Source organism: Cyanistes caeruleus, chromosome 2 (assembly GCF_971803275.1).
Source record: "Cyanistes caeruleus chromosome 2, bCyaCae1.hap1.1, whole genome shotgun sequence".
NCBI lineage: Eukaryota > Metazoa > Chordata > Aves > Passeriformes > Paridae > Cyanistes > Cyanistes caeruleus.
Genome location: NC_141702.1, coordinates 43,786,750 through 43,807,415, shown reverse-complemented (window position 1 = coordinate 43,807,415; position 20,666 = coordinate 43,786,750). Strand labels below are relative to the sequence as shown.

At 44.6% G+C, this 20,666-nt stretch overlaps 1 long non-coding RNA gene across 2 annotated transcripts; it reads right to left on the bottom strand.

Annotated features, from left to right (window-relative positions):
- Positions 1-1,405: 1,405 nt before the first annotated feature.
- LOC111927113 (uncharacterized) lies at positions 1,406-20,278 on the bottom strand. Of its 2 annotated transcripts, XR_002863383.2 has the most exons (4): positions 20,158-20,277; positions 12,750-12,917; positions 6,594-6,779; positions 1,406-5,358 (listed from the first exon to the last, which is right to left on the bottom strand). It is a non-coding gene; the product is annotated as an uncharacterized LOC111927113 (long non-coding RNA). The 2 variants fall into 2 exon arrangements; XR_015283074.1 differs by lacking the exon at positions 12,750-12,917 and having other exon boundaries at positions 20,158-20,278.
- Positions 20,279-20,666: the final 388 nt, after the last annotated feature.

Sequence of the window (20,666 nt, the reverse complement as noted above, 5' to 3'; positions counted from 1 at the left end):
TTGTGCATTCAGTTGTTTCAGTGGTAAGGGAATAATCCTAATGGGTCAGCTTACAATTGCCTTGAAATATGTATATAGTGTGTTTTTAATTAATATGCCAATAACAGGAACTACTTGTTTTTTATTCTTTCTCTTACTAATACTTGAATGCGTTCAAGGGTTCTGCTGCAATTGGTGTCCTCAGGGAAGTGCAGCAGGAATTGTGTCTCTTCTGGCCTCCACAGATCACACTGGGATCAGTGTCTTTTGGAGGTACCAGGGAAAATAGTTCTCTGAAACTATAGCTACTGAGCATGATAATGATCTTCAGGTGTCATTTTGGGGAGGGTTTCAGAAATTTAGGTCTTTCAAGTTTCTGAGCCACACCTCTAACAGGGACTTGTTCTGGCATAGCCACACAAGCTTCCAACAAGATAATACAAGGTATAAATTAAATTATCTTTAAAAACTGGCACCAATGTAAATGGAAGTATCCCCAGCCTTCATTCAGGCTGTTCTTGCTGTTTCTGTGTAATCAGCTTTCTGGATACTTTCAAAAAGCAAACCTCACTGAGATCGTGTGGAGGGAACAGACGATGCCTGTTGCACAACTCCCTTGCCTGTGCCTGGCTCAGCCCTTGCTTGTGTCAATTAACAGTGCTCAAAGCCACAGCAGCTCCCATTCCAAAATGCCATTTGATGGTATCGGGACACTTGAGCATTCAGGGGAAAAAACATTGCTTATATTTTAAAGGGAGTTTATTCTTCAGCATTAGAAAATGCTGAAGTAGTAAAAGGCATAGAGTTTGTAGCTTCAACAAAATCTTTGCTGCAAGTTATGATCTGGATAGGATAAAAATTCTTCTTCAGTATAATATATGCTTGAAATTAATACATTTACGTATTTTGCTTTGATCCTAATGTGTTGTGGGGTGCTATGCTGAAATGAATGTGGGTACCATAAATAAAGGAGAAGATCCTTAACACCTTAATGTATGGGCAAGGGCCGCAGTTGCCACATCATAAACAAGGGCGTAAGCTTTTCAGAGCTGCCCCAAGACAGGGAACTTTTTACCTCCTCTTGTCCCAGGGTAAACAGGTCGCTAGTGTCTCTGGGAGCAGTGGAGTGCTTTCTCTGGCACTGGCCAGGGATGATTTCTGTGGATTTCCCAGATGTTCTCTAAGCACAAATGTGCATCTTGACCCGATAGCAATGAAACTGAGTGTTCATCTTAACCTGCAGGATTTATATTCAGTGATTTTGTTGTGTCAGAGGGCTTCAGGGATTTGAAGTAACCTTAGGCATGGGATCATTTTGTTGGCTAGCCTTGATGTTAATTGTTTGAAACAAATCAGACACTAACATTTTTATGAAGTTTCACTGTGGAGTGAGATAAGATCAAGTGTAAATGGTGTGACTGGAAACTTCTTGAGAAATATTTAGGTTTATTTTGCAGTATCACATACGATCACAGGAAAAAGAGAACACTCCTCCCTGTGCTGTCTCTGATGAGGGTTTTGGTGGGTCACTGTTTACCTGAAGTGATGAAGTGTCCCTCTGCCATTCAGATCATGTAGTAAGGATGTTGTTCTGAGTCTGGTTCTTCTAAATTCTGACAATAACAATTTCTTTGAGCACAAGCCATATTGTTGCTGCTCAGTAAGTTTGTAGGTTTTTTCTGGATTTATTGCCTTGTAGAGATAAAGCCTGCTGTTTGTTCTGAAAAACTACCTTAACAACTGAAGAACACCTTAAAAGTTTTTCAAACTAGAGGAAGAAGCTAGAGCTAGGAGGAGCAACCTCCCATGATGTACCAGAAAGAGAGAAAACTCAAATCCTGCACTTTCAATAATTTCTCAAGCTTCTTGATGCAGCATAAATGAAAGGTTTCTCAGTAAGTTGTGTGGGGTTCACATAGGGAAGAGAACTGGGGGTCTTACTGCTGCTTGTGTTGATGTCAGTACTTCAGAATTGGCAAGCAGAGCTTATCAGCCTCTGCTGTGAATTTGCTCTTTCCTCTGCAGGGATGTGGAAATTCAGCTTCCAGGAGAACTGCCATTTCAGTTTTACTGGGGGAATGAATTGGTAGAAGCTTGGGAATAAAAGATGTTGTCTAAAATGTTACTTACGGCAGAGGATCCTTCCCAGAGCCGTGTTTAATCCTGGTGTGGATCAGGTGTCGGTCAGAACTGGGGTTGTGCTGAACCATCCGCTGATGTGTCGAACAAGTCTGTCAGTAATACCTGTCTGATGGCTTGGACCTCAGAAGGGACAGTTGCTATCATGGTTCACAGTGCAAACGTTCAAGTCTGTGTGATCCTGAATTTGCAAGATGGCAGGGTTTGGTAAATGATGCACAGCCCATCTGGTTTTCTTATGGAACAACTCTTTCATGGCACGGTACACCATTAACATGAGGAGCATTGTTTTATTTATCTCGGCTGATGTTCCTCTGAAACTGCTTGGTGGGTAATCTTAATGAATGTGTGTCATGGTTCAGGAATGGTACTCCACATTTTAGTGTTCCCACTGAAGCCGTTCCAAACTGTGCTCTGCTTGCTCACTTCCCCCTCCCCTGCCACGGGTTGGAGAGGAAAAAGAGAGGCACAAAAGGTAAAGATCATGGGCTGAGGTGAGAACTGGAAACAGCAATGACACGAAAAAAACAACAGTTGGAGCAGCAATATTAACGACAGAAGGCACAAGAAAGGTGAATGATTCACACAGAGACCCCCTGACAACACCCAGCTGCTCCCTCCACCACTACGCTAGTCCAGAAGGGAGCACTTCCCCTGTCCTGGAAAATGACGCGAGGGGGTACAGAATAACCTCCAAAAATTAACCCTGTCCTGGCCAGAACCAGGCCGATGTGGAATGGAAGTCACTTCGCTGGCAGGTACAATAGCTGCTCCCCTCGTTTGCTTACAAATGCCCCAAGCAATCACGTGTGACACCTTCCTGCAAATGAGGCAAATCCCACTTGGCACTCAAGCCACTGAGGAAGAAAACTTTTATACTGTAACATTAAAGGCAGACACTTTGTTTTAATCACTTGCCAAAACAGCTGAAAACAATTATTAATTAATAGGAAACATTAACTTTTAACTTTGCAAGCTCTCCAAAGAAGTGTCTGTGACAACTTGCATCTGGATTTATGGATAATTTGGATACAGTGAAAATGGGCATCGTACTGCAAAGGTCGACTGCTTTAAATTCATTTTAAGTGTACACATAGTGCTCTTAAAATTAATATGCTTATAAACCTAAATTGGTTCAGTTGGATGCCTTTTGTTCTCTTTGTGGCTTCATTTGAAGCAACAACAAAAAGCTGTGCTTGTTTGTGTGTTTAACCAAAATGTTAAATGCAATTAATCCACCAAAAGCATACAAATATTTTTTGAATAATAGAGGCGCCCCTTTCACAGTGTCTTTGGTATTTAGCACTATGGTTTGGCGAGTAGAAGGCAACTTCTTCACATCTCATAAATAAAATTTTAAAAATCTTTTGCTTGGCTTGTTTAATTTGAACCAACACGGTGCAGCACCCTCAGCTTTTCCTGTCTGCTTTGATAAGGTTGAGGTTAGTATGTATGGTTTGTGGGAGGTGGCATTCCTAATATTTTAGATTCTGGATCCTTCTTTCCCTTCTGAAGAGTACTGTGTCTGACAAATACAGCTCCCAGGAAATCAGAAAGAGAGGGATGAATATTGCAGTCTGAGACAAAGGTCCTGTTCAATCTGATTAGGGGTGTGACTGTTTGGGGATTCATCATTCAGATCTATTGCTTTTGCCTCTTTTGTCAAAAAAAAGAAAGAATTCCTTGGACTGGCAAAAACACAATACCCAAAATATTTCAGCAAGATCAGACCACAAGAGTTAGTTTGTAATTGAGGGTCTTGAGACATCCCAATTGTTTTAACAATGGGAGAGTGGCTCCTTAGCCTGTTTGCTTCTAGCCAGTCCACTTCCCAGTTATTGAGCAATTCATGGGGAATCATAGGATGACTTTAGTAACTGCAGATTCTTTATCAGCTAAAATATTATTTCTAGCAAATGTGAGGACTTTGCTTTTTACAAGTGCTCCTAAGACTCTTCTGTTAGAAAAGGTGTGTTTTCATCCTTTCTTCTCTTCCCCACCCAGCACAGTGCTCTTGTTAGAAAGGGAGGGTTGCAGTGGTGCAGATGCATGGGTGCAGCAGCTTGAGTCAGATGTGCAGGAATGAAAGGCATTGATGCATTTCTGTACAAATGCATCAATGGAGTGACATCTCTGCTCTGGTTGATAATGGGCAATAATCTCAGAAATGGTGATCATATAAGTACCTGAGGATTTTAGGGGCTGAACTATGGCAACTGCTGTGCTTCAATTTATGTTTGTACCTGCTGAAGTCTTACACATTTATCCTGAAATTACTTTTTATTACAAAGAGTGGCTGTTTGCACAAAGAACTTCATAATCTCAAAGCGGTTGTCTTTCTTCAAATAGATAATTGGCTCATTACCAGCTTTTTCTCAAAAGAAGAGGAAAAATTTACTAGTCTAATACTTCTAAAAGGCAGACTGAAAGGGAAAAAAGTGATTTCTGCAGTGGTTGGGCATTTTCTATACTTCTGTTCTCTACCAGCTGTTGCTTGATACACTGCTCTGTCTGGAGACTTGCACTAAACATTCACCCTAACAAGCATAGGCTAACAGTGAACTGCACTTGTGGCATCTCCACAGCTTTGTGGCTAATCACAAATGAAAGCAGTAGGTTGCTTCTGGTTGCTCACTGGTGTATTAGATTTCTAGTAGCAGTACCATTTTCAGGTTTATAGGTTGTGTGTGGCAGATGGAAATAATTATTTTCAGTGTGCTCTGGGGTATTGCTAACTGAACAAGAAAGACAGTGTGGCTTCCCTCTCCCACCAGCCAGGGTTTAGGATATGCCTAGTTGGAGTGCTACAAAGATCTGGATTGATTCCCGAGATTCATTTTGGTGGTTTTCCTATTTCCACAGAAGCAATTGAGGGATAAATGTAAATTCCAAGTGTCAGCTTCCAGAGAAGGTGTGAATCTGATCTGAACTGCTCTTATTGAGAATGAATTTTGAGTAGTCTCAGTTTTAATGCTCAATTTTTGCATGGGCTATGGTAATTTGGGGTTTGTTGGGACCTGTGAGGTTCCTTTATACCAGTATTGGTTTGTGCCTTTTAAGCAATATCCTTTCCAAAGCCCTCAGTGCCAAATTTCAGGTACAACTCCCATGTAGCAGAAACTTCCCCCAGCTCCTGAGTTTCCTAAACACAGTCTGGGACTGCAGCATCCTCTGATACTTCTGCATGTAATGTTGTTTGGATTTGATCTGTTCCTCTCCAGCTCTTTGGGTCTCCCAGCTCTGTGAAAATAATGGGATGTTAAAATTTTAAAATTAAAAAATAAAATATGATTTGATATGTCAGCTTCAGAGGACAACTACTGATTCCAGTACACCTTTCTGTGCTCTGCTGTCCTGGTTTTGACTGCTGTTTCCCATTACTGTGGTAGAATGAAATTTGTGTTATCCTCAGTGTTATCCTATGCTTACAGGACATGGGGACCAGCAGGTTTCTATGTATAGAAATCCAGCATTAAACAAGTGATTTGGTAATCCTTTGCAGTTGTCCAGAAGGTAAAATGCGTTGTGCTGCCACAGAGCAGTCCTCAGAGCGCCCTTTATATGGACAAGCTGTTTCTTTTTGCTTGGCCATCTTGCTTGAGATACAAAAGTACCCCCCCAAGCCTCTGTCTTGGCTTTCATCTGTATCTGAGGAGCATTTTGCAAATGAAAGCTGGGAGGCTGTGGGTTTGCAGCACTGCAAACCCCAGTTCTGGAACAGGGAAATGCCTCCCTGTCCACACAGACAAAATTCAACAGATGCTGAATTTTGCAGCTTTTTGATGTCTCATGTCATAAAAGCTGTAGTATGAACATTGAGGAAAAGCCTTTTTCCCACCAAAACTCGAGCAGTCTTACAAATGAAGCAAAGCTGCTTCCTCTGTCCCGAAGATAACACCAGGGAGAGGCAGGGACATGCAGAAATAAATGAGAAGGTTTGGTCTAACATTTTTTTCACTAAAGATTAGCAGGATGATATTAGTTGCAGTCTGTTGTTGAAGTACCAATATTTGTTCTATTTTTAAAAAAAGAAATGTTGATTTGATGAAAATCAACAGGAAAGAGTGTAGGAAGCTGCTGATGTGAAAAATTTTCACATCATACCAAGACAACATTTTTTATCAAATTTTTTTTCTTTAAGGTGTCACTTTGCAAGTTTGCATACTGATGATAATGTTTTGCTGCTTACAGCTGGAGGAAATGAGACTGATTAAAATTTTCTGTGTGAAAACCTGTAGAAGTTGACTTCAAAGAGAGAAATGTCCACGAAACATGAATGAAGCAGAGATGTTCCACAGGGATATTTCAGATACCAGGAATATGAACTGTTGTGAGCATCTCCCCTCTCAGATTTGCTTAGATGGAGATGCATTGATAGAAACCAGAAGGATTTTGATAAGCAGATATTACCTGCAGTCAGAGCTGAGTAAAGAGGAAAAAAAAGGTAGGTCATACTCAAAACAACAGAAACTCACCAGCTTAATTATACACTACGAATGGTCCTACTCCTCAGTCAGTGAAGATGGAAAAGTCCCTTATTAAGTGTTATTGGTACACATGGAACTGCAGTCTTCAAGCCTATGCCAGCTGCTTCTGAAATCTCAGCAGAGGATACTGCAAGCTGCATGGCCATGTCTTTCTCTGAAATCATGTGGTTTAGCCTGCAAGTGAAACATAGAAATGTGTGAAATGGAAAGGTTTGGATTTGATCAATGAGTTGGGATATGGTTCACCAGCTTCTGTTGCTGTTCTGCCTTGTCAGTTGAGAAATACCAAAAGCTTTGGGCAAGATGAATTAGTGAAAGTAATGCAACAGCTTTGATAATGTAACTTTCATGATGGCTAAAGGATGGCTCAACACCAATTATACATGATAAGCAATAAGAGTAAGCTAAAATTATAGCCTGACAGTGCTTAGGAGGGGACTTGGAGGATGTGTGTAATACATTTACTTCCTTCCAAAACTTGTTGGACTAGCAGCCTGACTACAGGAAAATCACTGTAATTTAGCTTTTGCTGGCAGTATCAGCAGTGGAATCTAGGGCATAAATACATTGCTTTATGTATATCTTAGCCCAGATCTAACACGGGAGCAAATGAATATGGGAAAGCTTGCACTGCTGTTGCTTCTCCATTTTTTAAAGAGGAACAGGGACAGCTTGGGCTTGGCTGTACTGCAAAACAATCACACACTTAAAAACATTACATTTATTTCATACAAAACACCTTATTGAAGGGAGATGTGAGCCCAGGTTTTTCCCTGTCCAAAACAGAGACCCTCAGCCAGACAGCAGGGCTAAACTTAAGCAGCCACAGAGGAGGCAGATGAGGAAACTCATAGCTCAGGTCTTTGGGCTTGGCACAGGAAGGCAGCTCCCATTGCACCCAGCCCCTGTCCAGGATGAAAGCAGTGATTACAGCAAACCTGAACTGTCCACATGCCTCACATGTGACAGAAACATTTGTGTTTCCTTCAGCCTGGTCCCTGGGAAGCATCTGGCACAGCTCATGAGCTTTGTGTGTCTGGGGCTCAATTTGTTTCTTATGGTAGTCAGAGACTACAGACAAGAACTGTGGTTTTAAATTTTAGAAGAGTAAGGTAGCCAAGCTTTATACTTGCATTGGATGCTTTCAGTTCCAGCTCCTGTGAGCTGAGGAAGGACTCTTGGTGACATGTTTTGCCAAATGAATCAGCAGAAGCAGACTCAGCCAGCCCCGAGTGTGTCACCGGCCACTTTGGTGGCCTTTTTTGCCACACTCGTAAGGAACCCAGGAATTGCTGCAATCTGGAGACATGAACTTTTGAGCTTGTGCCAGCATGCACCTGTTAACAGGGCTTTGTTGAGGTCTCTGACCTCCAAACATAGATAAGCCGCTCTTGTGGGTTAGGAGATTTGAAGCTGCCGGGCTGAAATCCAGCAGGTTACAACCCAAGCTCTTTACCTTTTTGTTGGTTAAGAGGTGCTTGAACTATTTGGCAGGGAGCCAATGAGGTCTGCTGGGTCTGCCGTGGGGCAAGGAGTTATGTTAAAAGACCCAGTTTCTAATTAATCCAGGCCTCTGTAACTCTGTAAGTAGCTTGCCCAAAGTCACGTCGGTGCGGGGTCACCTCATGTTCCCAGCGTGAGACAGGGCAGACGAGGCCTCTGCTTCTGCTGAACACTGAACTTCAGTACAGATCATTAGCATTTTGACCTTGTCAGGAGAAAAGTTCTAGAAATTATCCATGTGATTTTATCTTGAGGGGCAGTGGGCAGAGCAGAGCAAACTGACTGGTGCTTCTCCCTTGGACTGTTTTTTGAGTAACATAGAACTCTGCATGGGGCTGTTCTTGGTATGGCTTCTGTTTACAGGAGGTGAGAATGAGGGAGCATTCACAACCTAAAATTAGGCTAATTTTTTTCTTCTTTCTGCATTTCTGATGCTAAGTACAGGGTGTGGGCAAATTGCTTTGCTGCACCAGCCTGGAAGTGTTACTGTAGCTTTGACCGAGGGTACAGGAGATGGTCCTCGCTGCCAGATGTGCCTTGGCTATATTAACTTGTGTTATTATTTTTGATATGCTTTTGGTTCATGGCAAGTATCTCTCAGAGGTAATCTGTCCTCTCCTGCACTGAAGTATGTCACATGTGAAAAAGTGATGATGTGGTAGCTCTGTGACAGAGGTTTTTGGTGTAGCAGGGCCATGGTGAACACCCTTTTTCAGTACCTGGGATGGGGTTTGCTAGGAAAAGGCCTGATTGACACGATACTTCCATGGTCAACCCATCAAAGCTGTGAGCAGCAGCACAGCACTGGCAGTGCCAACTCCTCTGCTGCTGGTTGTGACTGCAATGGTGATTATCTGCAATAAATGGTGAATCAGTGCAAACTCTGGATGTGCCTGCCCATTGCTTTAACAATTCACCCTCTCAGGGGCTTTCAGATCCCTCAAATTTTACTTGCTCAAAGAAAATTCATTTTTAAAAAAACAGGCTGATAACAGGAAGTTTATTCTTTTCATTAATATAATCTCTATAAATACAGTGTGTTTGTTAATATGGTATAAATTCAGCTGACATAAAAGATCTAAGAAACAGAACTCCTGCCTGAGTCCTGTGTGGTGTATATTTAATGAATTTTCACTTAACTATCCATTAATATGTATTAATATAATAAACATGGCAATCAAACAATACAGTACTAATACTGTTCTGAAAGAAAACCACATTGAGCAAACTAAAACAACTGCATTTCTTACTAACCTACACAATGCATTTAATTTAAAAGGAGAATTTATAGTATTTGAAATATCCTACCACATACTGAAACTTTTAGTGTAAACTGCCACTTTCTGACTATCACATATTGAAATACTTGTGGTGCGTAGTGAAATTTATGTTACATTGTGTAAAATATATAGTGAAACCAAACTGATGTATAATGAGACACACATGTGCCTGCAATGACTTATCAGTTCCATTATTTTCTAACTAACATTATTTTCATGATCAAGTTTTTCTGGGTCAGAGGAAGAAAATGGTGAAGACTGGGAGTGATACTACAATGGAGAGTGTAGACCCAAACTGTACACAAAGCTAATCAAGCTGAGTTATCCTTTGTCCTTTCCTCAGATAAATTCTAAATGTAATGTCTGCTAATGGTTACAACATGTCTCTCTTTCTCTGCCAAAGCTTCATTATGAACATCAACATCACCCCAGCAAGGGAAATACCACCAGCCACAAGTAGAGAGGCCTGGTGCCCAATTCTCAGCAGTTTTTACCAGCACGGGGCTGCTGCACAAGAGATTCTGGTGAGGTATGTGGAGGAGTACCCTCGCACAGGCTGGGTCACTCAGACCCAGTCAGGTTTTGTGAGAGGGGGTAAGTAGATATCCCAGACCTGACTTCCTTTGCCCACCGGTGCTCCAGACCTCCTGTGAAGGCTCAGGGCGGATGGGCAGCATCGCCGTGACCTGCAAAACATCTCTCCATGCTGCTCATGTTTGTTTTTTCTTTCTTAAGTTAGGTCCTGACTACACAGCCCAGCATCCCTGCCGGGCAGGGCAGGCAGGCTGGCCGCTGGGTGTGCCCTGCTGCCGGCAGAGGAGGGCTGTGGCAGCCGGTCCAGCAGCTGCTGGCCTCCTGCTGACCCGGGGAGCTCCTCTGCAGCGCTCTCGTTTGCAATTCGCAGTCGCTCTCCAGCTTCAGCGGTGGCTTGGGCTGAGGATGGCGGCTGCTGGGCTGGCTTGGGAGGTGCTTTTATCTCAGCTGACTGCGGTCTTTGCAGGTCCCAGCTGGTGCAAGGCTGCAGGATGTCTCCAGCTCTGCCCACTCTTGCCCAGAACTCGCTGCTTGGACCACAGACAGACCACTGTTTCTGAGAACTTGCCAAAAGAGAAGCTGAGGTCCTAATGCTGCTCAACCAAAAGAGTAGGAAATAAACCACAAGTCCCACACCTCCCTCACAATCCTTTTCCAAGCTCCATTGGAGAGTTTTCTTTTGTGTTTCCTCTACCTGGTTTTGCAGCCGTGCCAGGATGACCAAAGCATTTAACACTTGGAAAGCGATATCTGCCGTGAAGTTCCCTCTTTCTGACCTGCCTCAATAACACTGAAGTCAAAGTGTGCTTATCCCATCCTTGCACTGGACTATTGGCCTTTTGCTAAACCAAAGCAAGCTGGGTCCTACTGAAATTGAAAGACCTTCCTACTTCACAGCTGTTGTGCAATCGATGCTCATCAAGGATGGTTAAAGGCACAAGACAAAACACACCCTGCATTTGAGGGTAAGGTGTATTAACCTTTCCACTTGGAATGCCTAATTGCTCAAATATTGCCAACATTGTTCAAACTGCCAGATATGTTAGGGAACAGGCAGAACAGGAGGGACAACTCTATATGAGGGGTATGACAAATTTATTGGGTAAATTGTATGGGAGTGCTTAACCCTTCTCTCTGTTCTGTTTTTCGTAAGGACGGTTGCCAAGTGGAGTTGGTCATGACTAATTCATGTGAGGAAACAGCACGGAGAAGTTAAACAGCAACAACCAGTTTAATTTCACTTGTTACCAATAAGGCCTAACTTAAGTTTCAAAAGGAGATGAAAGGTAAATTTGCCATTTGCTCTCTATGTTTTAAAAGCTGCAAGAGAGCTTGAAGAGTGACATGCTCTGTATTACTAATGCTACCTCTGTCCTTAGAGCAGAGGGAGGAGACAAGCACAATTTAATTTCTATGTATACTAGGACAGAAATTCTTCAAAGCATAGATTTTGTGTTTTGTTCTACCCCATTCCTAGCTTTTAAAAATCATTCCAGAGGTACATTAGTTATCTCTGAAACAGGGCAGAGCACACATATGTGTCAGTGCCAAAACTGACCAAGATGATACAGGAACATTTTCATGAGGGAGAAGAAGGAAACATATCCTAAGTATCTGAGCATCAGCTCTAGAAAACCATGCATCAGGTATGAATATTTTACAGGTAGTACAACAAATCACCTGCTGCCTCCCTTTTGGTTTATCTTATCTCCCCTGAATCAAAGGGTACAACAATGGTGACAGTGAGTGGATGAGGTACTATGTACTTAGACAACATTGTAGAAGATGATTTGTCAAGAGGGAGACAGAAACCTTTCATAATGCTTGGAGGAAAATTCATAGGGTAATCCCATGATAATAGATTTTTAATCCTTGGTTGTTTCCTTGTACGATACAAGCTAATGAGTGTCACCCACTCCTTTCTGTAACTTCCTTGAGATAGACCATTTCCTTTTGAAAGATGTTCAGTCCAAACTGAATTCCTTCAAATGTCCGAAATGAATTCCTTCATCCCTCTGGCTAGATTGCTATTTTGCTAAAACAGAATGAAGCAAAACTAGAATCTTTTCAAAGGCAGTATATGGAATTTTTATACCTTTGAGCCAACTATGGGAAAGCAAGCACATGGCTGAGCTTTTGTAAAATCAGGATGAAACACAAGTCTCTTCATTTAAAATCCTTCTGAAGAAGCCAGCCTTGATTTAAATGTCCATTACATGGGTTGTAGTTGAAGACCATCCAAAATGAGGCTGTGAACGGGCAGATCTGCCCTCTGCTGAGCCAGGTGAATCTCTGTGAAGAGGCTGAAGGCAAATGGCTCTTGCATACATTAGCAGCTTAGCAATTTTCTCAGCATCCACGAAAAACCTGGGAGTGATCACTTGTAAAAGGGACACTGTGCTAACATGGACCCAGTTATTTTCTTCCCTGACTGCCTGTATCCAGTCATGGAGATGTCAGTGTCAGTGTCCAGAGCACCAGCTCCATATCACTGGGTTTTCAGCTGCAGGGAAAAGTATTAGCAAAGGAAGATGTGTCAAAATAAGGAAAACCCTAGATAAAAAAAGAGTAATTTGGTAATATCAACCCAGCAAAACACTGAAGGGGAGCTTTTGGCTTCCAAGGAGCCAGACAGCATCGTGGATGTTACAGTCTGTCAAGTCATGGGTGAAATTTCATGTCTCAGAGTCAAGTTGAAGATAAGAAACTCTGGACCTTTCAAAGTAGGAGAGCTGAATCTATCAAAATAGTTTCATTTTGCATCTACAGATTGAAAAGATGTTCTTTTTTTTTTTTTCTTTTTCTCTCTCTTAGTATCTTATCTCACCCTTGTCCTTAGTTGTGTGGGTCCTCTCACTTATTAGGCACCCTCTTTTCCAAAGAAAGGTGGTGCTTCACTGCTTCACCAGAAATTCTCCTTCTGGGAAGACTGAAGAAGCTGGTGGCCACCAAGTTGCAGCACTGGCAGGGATCCAGGAGCCTCAGGGATGCTCACCTAGAAGGCAAAAGGACAGGGATGGGCACAGGGTTGGGGAGAATGAGAAAAGTCACAGAGGTGGAGAGGAAGAGTGGAAGGTTCACCATCCTCCTGTGCCAGTCTCCATCATGGGTGACAGACCTCTCCTGGCAGCAGTGCCATGGCTAGCAGGGCTGCTGGATTGATATATGGAAAGTGCCAGTCCTGCTGTGTTGTGCAGCCATACCTTGGGACTGCCAAGAATGGACAAATTTTGCCAGAGTTTGCCCAGGTAGCAGGTGAGAACAGCACTGAGGCAGCAATCCCAGGCACTCAGAGGATGAGAAAAGCTGGAATTAAGGTTCAGTTGGTCCTTCATGGACGTGTGTAATGATGTGGTTGGTCTTTACAGGATGTGTATTACCTTTGCCCTTGGCCTTTGGAGCTGGGAACCAAAGGAGGCTCTCATGTGTAGACCCCACACCTTGGAGGGGTCCTCTTGAAAGAGGAGGGATAGATGGAAGGACTGTCGTGGTCTGAGACCAGAGTGCTGCCCAAGGGTAATGTTTTCCATGGCTGTTACCCAAGGAGCTGTGCATTACATGGAACAAGTCACTCAACCTGAGTTTTCACAGGTCACGTAGTACAGCTATCCCTGGTCTGTGCTCGGTTTGAAGGTGTTCAGGATTCCCAGCTGACCCCTGAGGTCAAGATAAGCTAAAGTCAAATAGCATGTGGGATAAACTTCCCTGAAATTCTGGACACCCAAAGAGAGTTTTTGACTTTAAACTCCTGTATTTTGTTTCTTTTTCAGTCCTTCTTAGGGATACCACCTCCCTTTCCCACATGGACACAGACTGACACAGGTGAAGCCTTCAGCCATCATTCCAATGGATCCACTGAAAGCACTCAGGACAAACGGCCCCAGCTGGAGGGTGGGGCAGGAGCAGAAAGGCCAGAGCCATGTAGCTGGACAGGAAGATGGGGTGAGAGAGATGGCATCCCTCCCCTGTCTCATGCAGGATGAGCATTTCCTGCCTTTGCACTGAGCAAGGTACAAGTCCTGTGGGAAAACCAGTGTGTGATCCTGCAAGCAAGGGCTGCTCCTGAAGCTATGTGTGGACAAGCTTAATTAATTCTGTCTCTTCATAACATGTTTTTGGTGCTTGACATTTGAACCTTGCTTGCCCTGCAGTAATGCAGGGAGAGAGGTGAGTGAATGTGAATGAGTGAAAGTGGTGTCAGCATTTTGATTAGAACAAGGTTTCCATTAGATACAGACAAATGTCCAACCTGGTACCTGTTTGTTTCCAAGCCATGCAAAGGCCCACTCAGTTCAGCACAGTTCTGGGGGCCCAGGCTTTTAATAGCATGTAAGATTAATTTCTGGCAACAGATGAGAGTTAATACATTGTGTTTAAATCTGGGATGAGTTGTTGACCAGCTGTGGTCTGTGTGCAGAGATACCAAATGCTTTTCTTTGGATAATGTCAGTTCCAGCCTGCAAACCACATGTGGGTCAGAGGCAAGACTGAAGACCAGCAAAATTAACCCATGTAATCTTATGGAGCCAAGTCTCTCCTGCAGAGCATTTGGTGCAGTTGTCTTCTAATGATCTAAGCATTTCAGAAAGTTCTGGGTGAGATGGCTCTTTTTTCAGTGCAGCATGTCAGTCAGTGCTGGTGGGAGGTTTCTGCCCTTCTGTCTGCACCAGAGAGGTAAATTAGGTAAGCAGAGGCATGAATTATTTGCATGAAGCTGAGCTGGCGAATATGTTATCTCAACAGCAGAAAAGGAAATGGTTCTCTATAGATTATTAGTTACTGGAAAAGCAAAGGCATGTCTTTTGTTGCCACCACACCACTGGTTTGACTGTTGAGTAGATATGGATCGATATACCCCCTTCCTCCTCAGCCCCCTTGCTCTTCACATTTTCACTTAGGCTGAGGTGAAGAGGTTTCACTTTAATTTATGTCATTCTTGTATTGCCAAATGGCATGCCAGCGCAACCGATCCGGGTGTGATCTGACTCTCTGTTGTGTGCTCTCACATGCAATCCCCTCGTGGGAAAATGCTGAGAGAAAATGGAAATTTAAGCTGTGCACCTAGCCACTGTGGTTTTTTGGTTTTTTAATAGTGCTTTGTTTGTAAGGTCCTTCGGGCAGAGAGAGTTTGTGTAGAGTTCAGGGTAGTCATAGCCCATACGTGAGGATTTCTAAATATTATGATGTTGTAGATAGTACCATAAGCAACTTGTTCTCTCTATGAACAACAAAATACATGCAGTTACAGATCAGAGGATCTCAAAACAAGGTACAAATATTAGTCCTACACCACAGCCTGAACAAGTCTTGTACCTATTCTACAAATGAGTCGGGTGCTGTATGGGAAGGTCAACTGACTTGTTCCAGACCTCACTACTAGTAAGTGGAGGTACCAAAACCAGAGCACATCTGGCTCCAGGGTCCTTGTCTTTATTGCCTAGCTCTGGCCTTGAAGTACTGAAGTTTTCAGATTAAAAATAAGGAGTTTGTCATTAAACCTCCATTGTTAGATAAGCTTGATCTTGGATATATTTACCTGTGTAGATACTCATCACTGCCTTAGTGTTTAGATTGATCCAAATAATTATACTGAAACTTAATTTTTAAAAAATGTAGTAAGAATGGCATCAACTGGTAGTTCCACACTTAAACACCCTGAATCTGGGGTAAATGAGAACTGTAACTGAACTCTGTGTCTGGATCCACCTCTTGATACATTTTTGAAATCAGACTCGCTTGGGGTTGAGGCATTTCCGTGTGTCTAATGGAGGCAGAGGGAGAAAATGGGCAAGAGACCAGTGGCAAAGAACTGAGATTTAGCATGTTCAAGTCTAACAAGGCACTTAGAGCGTTTTGCAGGGGTGTGTGCTGCTTCAGGAAATAGGTTTAATGGTCAGGGAGGGCCCTTGTTTTCCAATCTCCTAATTTTGGATGAGTAGCTAAGATTTTGAGGGAAACTGGAGGGCACTCTGCCTCCATTAAGATTTGTCCCCTCTGCTCCTGAGCCTGCCTGTCTGTTTGGATAAGGGTAATCCTGCCCTACACCGCAGTAGGGCCTGAGCCATGTTGCCTGTGCCCAGCAGATCTTGAACCACTTGCACCTGCAGCCACTGTTCCACCTCATCTCCTGGGCTGCTCTTTGAGGTCAAGGAAGACCAGTGACAGTGCAGCAAACAACACATCATTCATGAATATTGGATCTGGAGGGGATTATAAACTCAAGCAGATCTGAGGGAGAAAGGAAATCTACACGCGGTTGCTATTTAGGTCATATCTTCATCTTAGAAATACTCAGGTATTTTATGAACAAGTCTCCCAGTGATTTGTGGCATGTGGCTCCCAAGGTGGGCAATAGGAGCTGGGGTATCCCCCGGGGGCTATGCTGAACTCCTCCTGAATGGCTCCTCTCAGTCACAGCCCATGTAGGGTCAGCAGGACAGCCAGTATGGATGCTGGTGTGGAGTCTAAAAGCTGGGTGTTAATAGCAAACACATGTAAAGGTAGCAATGCTCATTTGGCAATCGACTGCGCAGCTGGGCATGGGGGTCACTGTTGGGACCACAAGCCTTTGAAGACAAACTGGAGCTGCCTCCCAAGGGCCATGGACATACCTGCACTGCCCTTCCCTTGCTGCCATCTCTAATCATGGGCACAATTTTGGTCTGGGGCTTGTGGCCAGACTTGCTCAGGGCCAGCCCAGGGAAGATGGTCCAGGGGATGGGCAAGCACATCCTGCAACTGCTCAGTTTGTAGCTGCCAGGCTGGGCCCCCAGTACTGGGACATCAGTGCAAGGGAACAGGGCTGAAGCAGGATTTTAGGACAAGGGGCATGTCGGAAAAAAGCTCCAGCCCTGGGATCCTGGCTCTGCTAGCTGGGGTCCTGGCTAGGGCCTTTCAGGGTGGCACTGAGGTTGTGGCTCTCGAGGTGGTTTATTGCCCCACTGATTGGGTTGTGAGGGTTTTGGCAGATTGGGATGCTCTGCTGAGAAAATGCCCTCTGGTTGTCACCTCTCTCGTTTCTCTGTGCTTAAAGTATATTTTCTCAGTTTGCAGTGTCAGGGGGCTGGCTGCACTGTGAAGCTATTTGGGTTCTGCATAGATAAGGCGAGTGCAAACTGTCCCCACAGCTCTCAAGAGCAGAATCAAACTGAAACTTACCACTCAGAGTAGAAAGCACATAACACCCACAGCTACAGACATGCACAAATTGCTGCAATATAGGTTAGAAAAGGAGCCCTGTTCTGCACCCTCTGGTCTCATTAAAAACATGCACACAACACCAAATCTTCACTGAATGACTACAAGCACCAGCGCATGTTCCCTCCTAAACACCCAACTTCCTTGTAACGGCTTATTAAAAAGGCAAATTTTCACTTTTCATGTATTCTTGCTCCCCTTAGCACCTGGTTGCAGTTTCTACAACATTTTTAACTTCTGTTTTTTTCATGACTGGGTGCGAGTAAAGTGAGACCTCTCCGGGACAGCACCCAGCCTGGTTAACTGGGTCTCCACCTAGGGACATGGCTCCAGCATGGCTAGAAGAAACCAAACCTCCCCCTCTTAGTATTTCATTTCTGCAAAGGGCTTTGAGACGGACAAGAAGAGCAGATCTGCTCTGTAAAGACATACAGAACCTGTCCCTTAAAACAAAAGGTCAGCTGAATACACATGGTAGACTAAGAAGGTGAAGGTGGGGGAAAAAATGTTTCCTGGGGTTCACAGAGGGACAGTTCTCATGCAGAAAATTTTGCCATAGGAAAGCTGCCAGGAGACTGGGAACTGTAATATCCAAGAAATCACATACAAAATGCTGTCTGCCACACTTCTTCCTGCCCAAAAGCTGACCACCGTTCTGCTCATTTTAAGTTAGGATTTAGTGTGTGAAACTTAACTGGTAAGGGCAGAAGCGTTGTGTCTCCCTAACCCCAAGACTGGTATCACATTGTGACAACTGTCCTCAGCACAGGTGAACTGGGAAAGAGGTTTTCAGCCTCTGATTTTGCTGTGTGTGGTTTCAATATTGCAGGAATCGCTTCTCTTCCCAGTGCAGTGTGGCCACTTTGGGGCAGGAATGCTGTAAGGAATCTCACTCAGTCCTTGGATAAGGAAATGATCAAGGACTTGCTTGTTCACAATTAATGGAGAAAAAGAGCTGAAAGCCTTTATTAATCATTGCACAATAAGGAAGTCATACTGGTTTTGCTCCCTTCAATAGGGGTGTTTGGTCACACCTACCTAAGTGGTTTGGCATCCCAACCATCTCTCTGCGTGCAGCCCGGGAGGAGGAAGGAAGGGCCACAGCACCCAAATGTCACCAAGGTGCCTGGCTGACAGCTCACAGGGAAGAGAGAGCTCTGAGTGTCCATTTCTCTTTCCTGAAGGGCCAGGCATCTCTTTTTAGAGCTCTCTGCCCAGAGCACACACCAGTGCTGCCTGTACCCATGCTTTGGGCACAGGTTTCTGCCCCAAGCTCTGGTGTCAAAAAGGGGCAGAAATTCACGCACGCCCTGTGCCAGAGTTCCCCCTGGCCAGCTGCAGGGGTCTCTGGCAGGGAGGGTCAGCTCTTGGGGATGTGTGCCACCCACCCAGTCACTGCAGATCCTTGCCCACTACTGGGCTTCTGCTCCCTTGTTTAACCTATGGTGGCAGCCAGTCTGTGTAATATGCCCAGCTCCAGAAAGTAGCTTGTGGCTGGATGGGATGGCTTGCAGGTGCCTCTGAAGTGCCAGGATGGTCAGGCTCCAGGTTTTGGCTGGCACAGGGAGATGTATTGCCTTGCCCTAGGAAAGGGTGCTGAGGTGATGTCTTAGGGGCCTTTCCTAGGGGGCCTTAGGGGCCTTTCTTAGGTGAGCTTGTGCAGGCTGAAGTTGGTAGAGCTGAACAGCTTGAGCCAGCAGAGCCCTGTGCTGCCTGGAAGTGGAAAGCATCATCTCAGGCAAACCTGGGCCAGATTTTCCTGTGCAGAGCACCACTGAACCAGTGTCAAGCTGCAAGCTGTCATGGTGGGACTAAGGATATTTTTGCTTTGAAGCAGAAGGCAATGTCTGCTTGCACATACCTCCAAGCAGACACCTGACCCCTCTATCATGGGACAAGAATACAACTTTGAATCAGAAGTCAGCACTCGGGCAGCAGCGTCTGGGTGAGGCTTAGTGGCCCCTCTCCCGTTTGGCTGCCACAGTGAATTGCTGGGAAATGTTCCCCAATCTCTTAAGAATGAGTGAAAGCAGAGTCATGCAGTGTGTTGGAAACTCCATCATTTAGATGGCAGTTAGTACAAGGTGGCCTCAACTGGTGTGCAAATGTGCTCTTTGCCAGCTCTTCCATGTGCTTCTCCTGAGAATGGGAAGGGTGGCACCCATTTTGGTTACAGGAGGGGTCTGTTTCAGCACCTCATGAACAATTAAACAGATGATTTTGGGAAGTGCCACATCTTTGACAAAAGCTCTTGTTTTTCTGCTGTTCAGGCAAGACTGTGCTCAAGTTGCCAAAATGTCAACCTGTGCCCAACCTACCCCAACCCCGTGCAGAGGAGGGAAATCTCCCTCTCAACACCAGGGCGGCTGCTTTGATGCTGTCAGTGAGTTTTTCTTTAGCCACCATGACAGCCTGTGTTTTGCAGATACCTGCCCCATGACGGTCACATTCCTCAGCCGCACCGCATCCACTCAGCTCCGGCTCATGCAGTAATTAGCCAAGTGTTTCCTGGCTGCCTTTAATTTCAGCCACAACTATTTCCCTCACTCTAATGTAACACCTCTGAATGACAGCAAAGGTTTTGGGCCGCATCCCACGCGGTCCCAGCACGTGTTGAGACGCGGCCGTGCAGTGGCAGACACCAATTTGAACCCAAAGGGCTCATACCCCCTCAGTGAGTCACATTTTTCATTTTCGACCTCAAGGCCATAATTGCCCACACTGGGAATTAGCGGTGCCTCCCCAGTACCCAGCTGAGAGCACTGGGCTTTATAAACCAGCCAGAAGGGCAGGATCCTCCCTAAATCTGTGCTAGAGTTTATCTCAGCTGTAATTTGCCCTGTCCTGCAGGGACAGCTCAGCTGGCAAGGCCACATTGCCCAACACGCTCGGCCCCTCAACATTTTCACACTGACGGCAGCGAGTCGGCCATCAGGCCTGCCCGCCCACAGCTCGCAGGCCCGTCTTTTGTGGCAGCTCCCAAATTGATGAGCTTTCCCCCTCCGTGCCCCTTGCTAACGCTGTTGTGGTTATCCGACCTGGTGGTGGTGGTGTTGCCGTGGCTGAATCCCGCTGAATTGCTGCTCGGAGCTCACGGCTTGGGGGCTGCCAGAAACCGAGGCAGCAGCTGCTGCGCTCGGCCTCGCCAGGCTGTGATCTATAACGTGCATTGTCTTTTTATGTAATGTGTTTTATTAAACATCTTCTAAAGCTTACAAGTGTCCCCAGGACATAACTCTCCAGCACAACGTAACGCTTTGCCAAGTAATGAAGTATGATTTATGGCGGTAATGGTTATCCTATGTTTTTTTAAAAAAATTATTACAGCAATAGCTCTGTCGAATATAGGAATATAACATGCTGCATTTGGCACGTTTATGACAACAGTGCTCTGGTTTTCTTAACTCCACAGTTCGGTGTTGGCAGTATTTCAAATTCTTGAGACAGATGTTTAAATGAATTTTTTTAAGAGGACAGTGAAATACTTTTAAAACATCATACGGTGCTGAGTGTCTCAATATGCGCAGGAACATTATTTCTTTAACAT